The sequence below is a fragment of the Salmo salar genome, chromosome ssa09, assembly GCF_905237065.1.
Source record: "Salmo salar chromosome ssa09, Ssal_v3.1, whole genome shotgun sequence".
Lineage (NCBI taxonomy): Eukaryota > Metazoa > Chordata > Actinopteri > Salmoniformes > Salmonidae > Salmo > Salmo salar.
Genome location: NC_059450.1, coordinates 104046361 through 104056238, shown reverse-complemented (window position 1 = coordinate 104056238; position 9878 = coordinate 104046361). Strand labels below are relative to the sequence as shown.

Sequence of the window (9878 nt, the reverse complement as noted above, 5' to 3'; positions counted from 1 at the left end):
TGAGTCCACCAGATCAGAGGCAGTAGGGATGATCAGGAATGTTCTCTTGATATGCATTCAAAATGTAACAAGTACTTTGGGGTTTTAGCAAAAATGTATGGAGTAAAAAGTATATTATTTTCTTTAGGAATTTAGTGAAGTAAAAGTTGTCAAAGGTACAGATACCCCAAAAATGACATAAGTAGTACTTTCAAGTATTTTTACTTAAGTATTTTACACAACTGCTTTCTATGTCTAATCTAATTAGCTGACATACTAACAATATTACATACAGGTAACTGCCAAAATAAAGGAAACACTTGAGTAAATAAGGGATACAAAGTATATTGAAAGCAGGTGCTCCACACAGGTGTGGTTCCTGAGTTAATTAAGCAATTAGCATCCCATAATGCTTAGGATCAGTTGGCCATTATTTGGCTACCTTAGCTAGAAGAGATCTTAGTGACTTTGAAAGAGGGAGAGAACCCATATTTCCCTCAGATTACACAGATCCACAAAGAATTCGAAAAAACAAACCCAATTTTGATCAACTCCCATATCTATTGGGAGAAATTCCACAGTAGCAAGGTGTGCGACCTGTTTCCACAAGAAAAGGGCAACCAGTGAAGAACAAACACCATTGTAAATACAACCAATGTTAATTTATTTTCCCTTTTCTACTTTAACTATTTGCACATAAAATTACATTTCATGTCTTTGTTCTTTTGGAACTTTTGTTAGTAATGTGTACTGTTAATTTTTGTTTATTATCTAGGTAACTTGCTTTGGCAACGTTAATGTGTCCCATGCCAATAAATCCCTTAATTTGAATTGAGAGGGAAAGAGAGATGGGGAAACGAAGCTTCCTGAAGCATTGAGGCTTTACAGCCAATTGTGTCAAAAATAGGTTAATTACTAGGTGATTCATTATTTGTCACTAATGTGCATTGTGAACATCTGCTGGACAGCAATAAATAGCAACGTGTGATTATTAGTTTTTCTCCACTAATCCGTGGTGCAGCGGTAAATCTTTGGTTTTAATAGCCTTACCTCAATTGGATTTCTAAATTCACATCATACTTCCGTTTTTTGCCTTCAAATGTATGGTTTTTCAAAAACGGAATCCATGGCATTATTTGGGATGCTTCAGACAGAAGCTATTTTCAAAATAGTGTTCCTAAAGCAGAATTCCACGTCATACCCTCACGTCCCTGAATGTTCCCTTTATGAACAACTAGTCAGGTGAAAGTCCCTGCACAAATTCCGAAATATATTTATAAGTACGATTTCCAGTACAGTTGGGTGTTTGAACGCAGTTTAATTGAAGAAAGCACCGTAAACAAGGCGAAATCAGTGGGATTTCGCATTTTTCAACACATGGTTTTAAAAAGCACATGATCAAACGAAGCTTCGGACATCGTTGATGATGCACAAGGTCAAATCATGACGTCAGTGATATTCAGATCAGAAAATCGGAGTTTTACAAAGAGTCACGAGTTGGAATTCCGAGTTGGATGACCGTTCAAAACGATTTTTCCCAGTCGAGGCTCGTTTTTTTCCCACTTCCCAGTTGTCCTGAACGCACGGAAGTCAGAGATTTCCGAGTTCCCTGTTCAGAACGTTGTTCTGAAAGTGCAGTGGTGTAAAGTACTTAACTAAAAAATACTTCAAAGCACTACTTAAGTAGTTTTTGGGGGTATCTGTACTTTACTATTTATATTTGACTACTTTTACTTCACTACGTTCCTTAAGAAAATATTGTACTTTTTACTCCATACATTTTCCATGACATCCAAAAGTACTCGTTACATTTTGAATGTTGAGCAGGACAGGAAAATAAACTCAGCAAAAAAAGAAACGTCCTCCCACTGTCAACTGCGTTTATTTTCAGCAAACTTAACATGTGTAAATATTTATATGAACATAATAAGATTCAACAACTGAGACATAAACTGAACAAGTTCCACAGACATGTGACTAACAGAAATTGAATAATGTGTCCCTGAATAAAGGGGGGGGGGGGGTCAAAATCAAAATTAACAGTCAGTATCTGATGTGGCCACCAGCTGCATTAAGTACTGCAGTGCATCTGGACTGCACCAGATTTGCCAGTTCCTGCTGTGAGATGTTACCCAACTCTTCCATCAAGGCACCTGCAAGTTCACAGACATTTCTGGGGGGAATTGCCCTAGCCCTCACCCTCCGATCCAACAGGTCCCAGACGTGCTCAATGGGATTGAGATCCAGGCTCTTCGCTGGCCATGGCAGAACACTGACATTCCTGTCTTGCAGGAAATCACGCACAGAACGAGCAGTATGGCTGGTGGCATTGTCATGCTGGAGGGTCATGTCAGGATGTGCCTGCAGGAAGGGTACCACATGAGGGAGGAGGTCTTCCCTGTAACGACCAGCGTTGAGATTGCCTGCAATGACAACAAGCTCAGTCCGATGATGCTGTGACACACCGCCCCAGACCATGACGGACCCTCCACCTCCAAATCGATCCCGCTCCAGAGTACAGGCCTCAGTGTATCACTCATTCCTTCGACGATAAACGCGAATCCGACCATCACCCCTGGTGAGACAAAACCGCGACACGTCAGTGAAGAGCACTTTTAGTCAGTTCTGTCTGGTCCAGCGACGGTGGGTTTGTGCCCATAGGAGACGTTGTTGCCGGTGATGTCTGGTGAGGACCTGCCTTACAACAGGCCTACAAGCCCTCAGTCCAGCCTCTCTCAGCCTATTGCGGACAGTCTGAGCACTGATGGAGGGATTGTGCGTTCCTGGTGTAACTCAAGCAGTTGTTGTTGCCATCCTGTACCTGTCCCTCAGGTGTGATGTTTGGATGTACCGATCCTGTGCAGGTGTTGTTACACGTGGTCTGCCACTGCGAGGAAGATAGGTGTCCATCCTGTCTCCCTGTAGCGCCATCTTAGGCATCTCACAGTACGGACATTGCCATTTATTGCCCCGGCCACATTTGCAGTCCTCATGCCTCCTTGCAGCATGCCTAAGGCACGTTCACGCAGATGAGCAGTGACCCTGGGCATCTTTCTTTTGGTGTTTGTCAGAGTCAGTAGAAAGGCCTCTTTAGTGTCCTACGTTTTCATAACTGTGACCTTAATTGCCTACCGTCTGTAAGCTGTTAGTGTCTTAACGACCGTTCCACAGGTGCATGTTCATTCATTGTTTATGGTTCATTGAACAAGCATGGGGGTAAACAGTGTTTAAAAACTTTACAATGAAGATCTGTGAAGTTATTTGGATTTTTACGAATTATCTTTGAAAGACATGGTCCTGAAAAAGGGACATTTCTTTTTTTGCTGAGATTAGTTCAATTCACGCACTTATCAACCGAGCATCCCTTGTCATCTGTATTGCCTGTGTTCTGGCGGATTACTAAACACACATACTTCCTTTGTAAATTATGTCTAAATGTTGGAGTGTGCCCGTGGCTTTAAATAAATAAAAAAAATGGTGCCATCTGGTTTGCTTAATATAAGGAATTTGAAATGATTTATACTTTTACTTTTGATACTTAAGTATATTTTAAACCAAATACTTTTAGACTTTTACTCAAGTAGAGTTTTACTGGGTGACTTTTACTTTTACTTGAGTCATTTTCTATTAAGGTATCTTTACTTGACTCAAGTATAACAGTTGGGTACTTTTTCCACCACTGTGAACGCGGCACGTATCTACACACTGCTTCGCGATTTCGACGCATGCCTCGGAGCTCCAGTATTAAACGTAAAATACCCCAGTTCTAATATTTTTCCACCTAATTGGTCTTTTGACCAGTCACAACATATATATTTTTTCAGAACTGATCTGATTGGTCAAAAGATCAATTACTGGAAAAAATATCTGGAATTGGCTGCGCAGCTAAAAATCACCAGATCTCAACCGAATTGAACACTGAAGGCAGCGAAGCAAGTGTGCCTCATACTAGGTTATGTTTGCACATAGCATAATTCGGCTAGGCGATGTCAGCGAGGCGAAGCATACATCTGTACCACAGACAGAAGGGGTAAACCCAGACATGTCACAGGGGCTATAATGCTGAAGCATCCTTTAAGAACGTTTTCTCAGAGGAAGTCCAGTCGCGGGTAGTGGGAGTGAATGGAACTAAGTGAAACTGAGCAGATGTTCTGCAACATTCTCAATACATTTTCCTGTTCCCAAAACTAGAATATGTTACAAACACAGTGCACTTAGTTGTAAAAAATCGTGTTGTTTAGGAATGCAAGGTCAAATTGAGTTTGTGCACAAGCACACTTCACAGAGGAGGCATTCCCGAAAGGAAATATGTTACAAAACGCCTACCTTGCTTGTTCTGCCCACTATGCTTCATTTTCTCCCACTGTAAATGACACAGATTAACTATCTTGGGTTAGCTATACTGAACAAAAATATAAACACAACATGTAAAAAGTGTTGGTCCAAAGTTTCATGAGCTGAAATGAAAGATCCTGCAATAGACTGTACAGGGGGGCTAGGGTCAGTCTGTCCTATCTGGATGAATTCTCCTGTCTTATCTGGTGTCCTGTGTGAACTTAAGTATGCTCCCTCTAATTCCCCATCTCTCTCGCTCTCTCTGAGGACTTGAGCCCTAGGACCATGCCTCAGGACTACCTGGCCTGAAGACTCCTGTCTGTCCCCAGTCCACCTGGTTGTGCTGCTGATCCAGTTTCTGCTGTTTTGCCTGTGGCTATTGAACCCTGACCTGATTACCGGATGTGCTACTGTACCTTGTCCCAGACCTCTTGTTTTCGATCCTCTCTCTCTCGCTCTCTACCACACCTGCTATCTCGACCTCTGAAAGCCAACTGACATTTACTCCTGAGGTGCTGACCTGTTGCACACTCTACAAGCACTGTGATTATTATTTGACCCTGCTGGTCATCTACGAACGCTTGAACATCTTGAAGAATGATGTGGCCTTAATGGCCATGTACTCTTAGAATCTCCACCCTGCACAGCCAGAAGAGGGCAGGCCACCCCTCAGAGCCTGGTTCCTCTCTAGGTGTCTTCCTAGGTTCCTGCCTTTCTAGGGAGTTTTTCCTAGCCACTGTGCTTCTACATCTGCATTTCTTAATGTTTGTGGTTTTAGGCTGCTGATGTAAAAAGGGCTTCATAAAAACATTTGATTTGATTGATATGCATGCTTGTCATCCTCACAAGGGTCATGACCTGACTGTAGTTAGGCGTCGTAACAGACTTCAGTGGGCAAATGCTCACCTTCGATGGCCACTGGAGAAGTGTGCTCTTCACAGATGAATCCCGGTTTCAATTGTACCGGGCAGATGGTAGAAAATGTGTATGGCGTTGTGTTGGTGGCGGTTGGTTTATGGTATGGGCAGGCATAAGTTACGGACAACACAATTGCATTTTACCGATGCCAATTTGAATGCAGAGATACCATGATGAGATCCTGAGGTCCATTGTCGTGCCATTCATCCAGCGCCATCCCCTCATGTTAATACACTGCCCCAAGTTGCAAGGATCTGTACACAATTTCTGGAAGCTGAAAATGTCCCAGTTCTTCCATGGACTGCATACTCACCAGACATGTCACCCATTGAGCACTTTTGTGATCCTCTGGATCAACAGCGTGTTCCAGTTCCCACCAATATCCAGAAACTTCACACAGCCATTGAAGAGGAGTAGGACAACATTCTACAGGCCACAATCAACTCTATGCAAAGATGTGCTGCATGCATCACACCTACACCCCTATTATTATTATTTTTTAAGGTATGTGACCACAGATGCATATCTGTGTGAAATCCATAGATTAGGGCCTAATGGATTTTTTTCAATTGACATTTCCTTATATGAACTGTAAATCAGTAAAATCTTTGAAATTGTTGCATTTATATTTTTGTTTAGTGTATTTGCACACTTGCCAAGCCTAACACTTATGGCAAACAATGAGTTGGTATGAGCACAAAGACTGGCACTCTGACTACAAGACAATGATACAGACCCAAATAAAGTTTCAATAGTTTATTAAACTGAAACCAATCTCAGTGATGCATGTTACAATCATTGAGCACAGGTAATGATCAATCAAATGTACAGATGTTCCCGTTAACGCCCCACCATGTTAACACATCAGTTTAACTGCAGCTTCAATAAGTTACATGATATTGCATGATAAGACATGGGACAATTTTATTCAACAGGTATAGAACACAGCTATATTGCAAGTCACTAATAAATCAAAGCCAGTCTTCTGTCCTAGTTTCTCACAACTAATAGTAGTTTAGTGGTAATATTGTTAAAGTTCAGACTCCGTCTTCTGGCCCAGTACTGTGCAAATTCCCAAACAATAGGAAATATTTCTGATCAGTGATAAACACTTAATAGTATTAGTGATACTGTAGTATTTATCTGTAAAATCTATTGTGTCAAGCAGTTTTGTACAATATTTTACTATAGAAATATAGATAAATTGCATGGCTACTCACAGCTGGAGGGCATGCACTACTGTGTATTGTACATGGATATAAAACTATAGTCAACCTGGTATGAAATACTGAAGGTAGGAAGACGCAGGGAGGAATGTCAGGGACATGGAAGGCTTCCCCTGCATATAAGAATCCAAAACGGCACCATCTCTCCCAAGTCTAACCACGATATAAGAAGTCAGTTAAACCCCCACCCACCAATCCCACACTATCTCATGCCACTTACTATTTGGTCATTTTTTCCCATAACATTTGAATATACTGTAAATGCATTGTACCCATGTCTGCAAAGGTCACATATACAGAGGAGGCTGGTGGGAAGAGCTATAGGAGGACGGGCCCATTGTAATGGCTGGAATGGAATTCATGGAACAGTCAAACGTGTAGTTTCCATGTTTGATACCATTCCATTTCAGCCATTACAATGGGCCCGTCCTCCTATAGCCTCCACTAATATACAGTACGGGTCAAGACATCCGAGGTGTAATGCTGCCCAGAACACACATGCTGAACAGGACAGTTAGCTGTAGAGACTATCATATCAGACTACATGGAATGGCAGGTTTTAGTCATCACCTGTAGAGAAAGGGAAAATATGATGAGTACAAAATATCAGAACAGAAAAACATGTCTAAAATATATTTTTACTGCATTGCCAACAGACTACATCCAGTATATTTACATGCAAGCAAAACACTAGATTTGACACCCACACTGATATCTGAGATTGTGTGGGAGCTTAAGCTGCAAGTGTAGGTGTGTGAGAAAATAGACACTCAGATAAAGTGCATTAGAAGAATGGTGACAAAGAAAAACAGGAATATAACGTAGACATGGCTTGAAATATCAATCCAATATCAACCACAACATAGCCAACTAACTCGGACTTCTATGGCTGCGTTCAGACAGGCAGCCCCATTCTGATATTTTTTCGCTCTGAAAAAGATCTGATGTGAAAAGATCTGATATGATTGGTCAAAAGACCAATAAGTGGAAAAGAGATCAGAATTGGCTGCCTGTCAAAACATTTTACAGAGTCCTTGTTTTAGTGTGCACTGAATACATTTAAAAAAAAGCCTCTCATCAGTCAAAAGCCTATCCTGAATCGATATAGCCTGTCAGAGACAAGTGAATTAAATCTTTTGCACAGCAGCCATGGCCGTCATCAAGTTGCAGCAACAGCAGAAAGCTGCCTGAGCACCAGATGGACAACTAGCCCAAACTGACAAGAACAGCAGAAATGTATTGATCTAATGGTCTCAGCTGGTCAAAGGCAATCATGTAATGCAAAAATATGCTGATGTCTGTAGTTGATCAAAATGTTATAGCTATGGGTCATCTCTCCATTATACATTTTTGATGTGAAGTGATGTGTGTTAAGGAGTGTGGTGGTGAAAGGGAATACTCACTAGTGAAAAGGGAAGCCAGTGGAAGGCATTGAAGGAGAAAGCACACAGTTGTTAAAGAACACAGACACAGTGAAATCAAACCAAGGCATCTACCAAAAGACATGCTTCACAGAGGTATGTTTCCATGTTGGATTGCTGAAAAACAGACCTATTAAGTAGACAATAATACTAGTGTGATGGTATGGACTCCTTGGGACTACTATTCTAAAAAGGTATACAGCACCTTTCACAGACACTAGATCAGAGTTCTGTATAAACACACCCTGCCAGACACGTTGCACCCAATTAGGATGAAGCATTCAAAGACACTCTACATTATCTATATTCAAGTATGTGCCCATACAAAAACCACACTGTATAGAAATGATCTGGACACCATGTTCGCTCAATCCTGGTAAAGAAAGACAAAAACACTTTGATTCAAAGGGTTCATGAGTGTATTTTTCTTGAAATATAAAAAATAAAACCTTGGGGGACTTTTGTGTCGCAAGTTCATGGTTGGAGTAGTCAATTGGAAAACCTGTATTTTTTAAGTAAAAAATGATGTAGCCTTTTCTCTCCTTTGAATCAAAATCATGACCCACAAAGACGGCAACATTTACATCCTAAACCCAATCCTGCCAACAAAACAACAATAAATGTAATAAAAGTCAAGTAAAAAAAAAAAAAAATACAAAGACAAAATACCCTTAAAAAAATGACCGAGGGAAGGCCAATTAGATTTTTGTTTTCTGCACAAGGAAATAGGGGCACACATCAAGTGTCATAACTATATGGACTAAATGTTAAATAAAGACTAAAGCCATGTAGGGGAAAGAATCTAGAAATGAGCAAAATGGATTGTATTGAGGTAGCTGTGCTCTGCCTACAGCAGAAAAACTGGCTTTTCAAATCAAAAAGTTTTTTTTTTTTAAATCCATAAATGTCATTTTTACATTGATGTGGGGAAATGACTAAATCATAAATGAAAAACCCAGTACAGTTCATGCTAGGTTAAAGAACATGCAGCTTCCATTTTCAGAATACTTCTGTTTCGTTTTCAGCTATGCATACACAATCCCTCCACAAACCCTTATCTTACCCACCTCCTGCCATCTAGTGCTTGTCCATTGGCTCTGAAAGAGTTCTAAGTTTATACTGAAGACAACAGTAAACATTAAAAAGGTAACCCTACCCGTTCTCTTAGCCACTCCTCCTGCAATCCGTTCCAACAATTTACAAAGTGATGAACAAAGAAAAGTTGCATAAAATAGTGTTACAATCTCTGTACAGGTCAATGGACTGCTTTTAAATATCTAATTTGTATACTAATATGAAAAGGGCAGCGCAAAAATATGATTTGTACTGTAGTGAAAGAGAAGGTGATAATCCCAAATCATTAAAAAAAATTCAAATTTAAAAAGGAAATAGACAACAAAAACATACATTATTTTCTGTTTGAACCAGCAAAAAGTCCACAGCTACAGGAGTGACGGTCAAACTGACACTCACACAAAAGCCTCACCCACTCACAATTTCAAAAAGACTTTTCAATATAATTTTTAAGTTTGTGTTAAACTAGGTCCTTCTCATGCACGCTCGGCAGGCACACTCCAAGTCTACACAAACACACACACTAACTATGCACACACAGGAGGAGAGAGATGGGGGGGGGGGGGGTTGTGCTCAAGTCAGTCAGGACCAGAACATGTCTGCCATGTTAGTGTCGGTGCTGTAAATCCACAGCACCAGGGGGAGGGTGAGGGCCACAAAGGGCCAGGAGATGCCTTCCATGCATGCAGACAGAGAGCAGCCTTTGCTGCTGGGCTTCTCCAGCTCTTTACCAGGGTAGTTCTCCATGTAGTTCCTGGCTGCTAACTTTAGGACCTCGTCCAGCAGGAGGACGGGCAGGGAGAGCTTCAGCACCATCAGCCACTGGGTCAGGTTCAGAGGGGTGATCTGGAAGATGATCTGTAGAGAAAGTAGCAACATGGGTGAGGAGGATAACCTCTCCTGCTTTTTCAGTTTCTCCACCTAT

General features: G+C 41.1%; 1 pseudogene; it reads right to left on the bottom strand.

Annotated features, from left to right (window-relative positions):
- Window positions 1–5973: 5973 nt before the first annotated feature.
- Window positions 5974–9878, bottom strand: part of LOC106566303 (sarcoplasmic/endoplasmic reticulum calcium ATPase 2-like) — a 70688-nt pseudogene continuing 66783 nt past the window's right edge.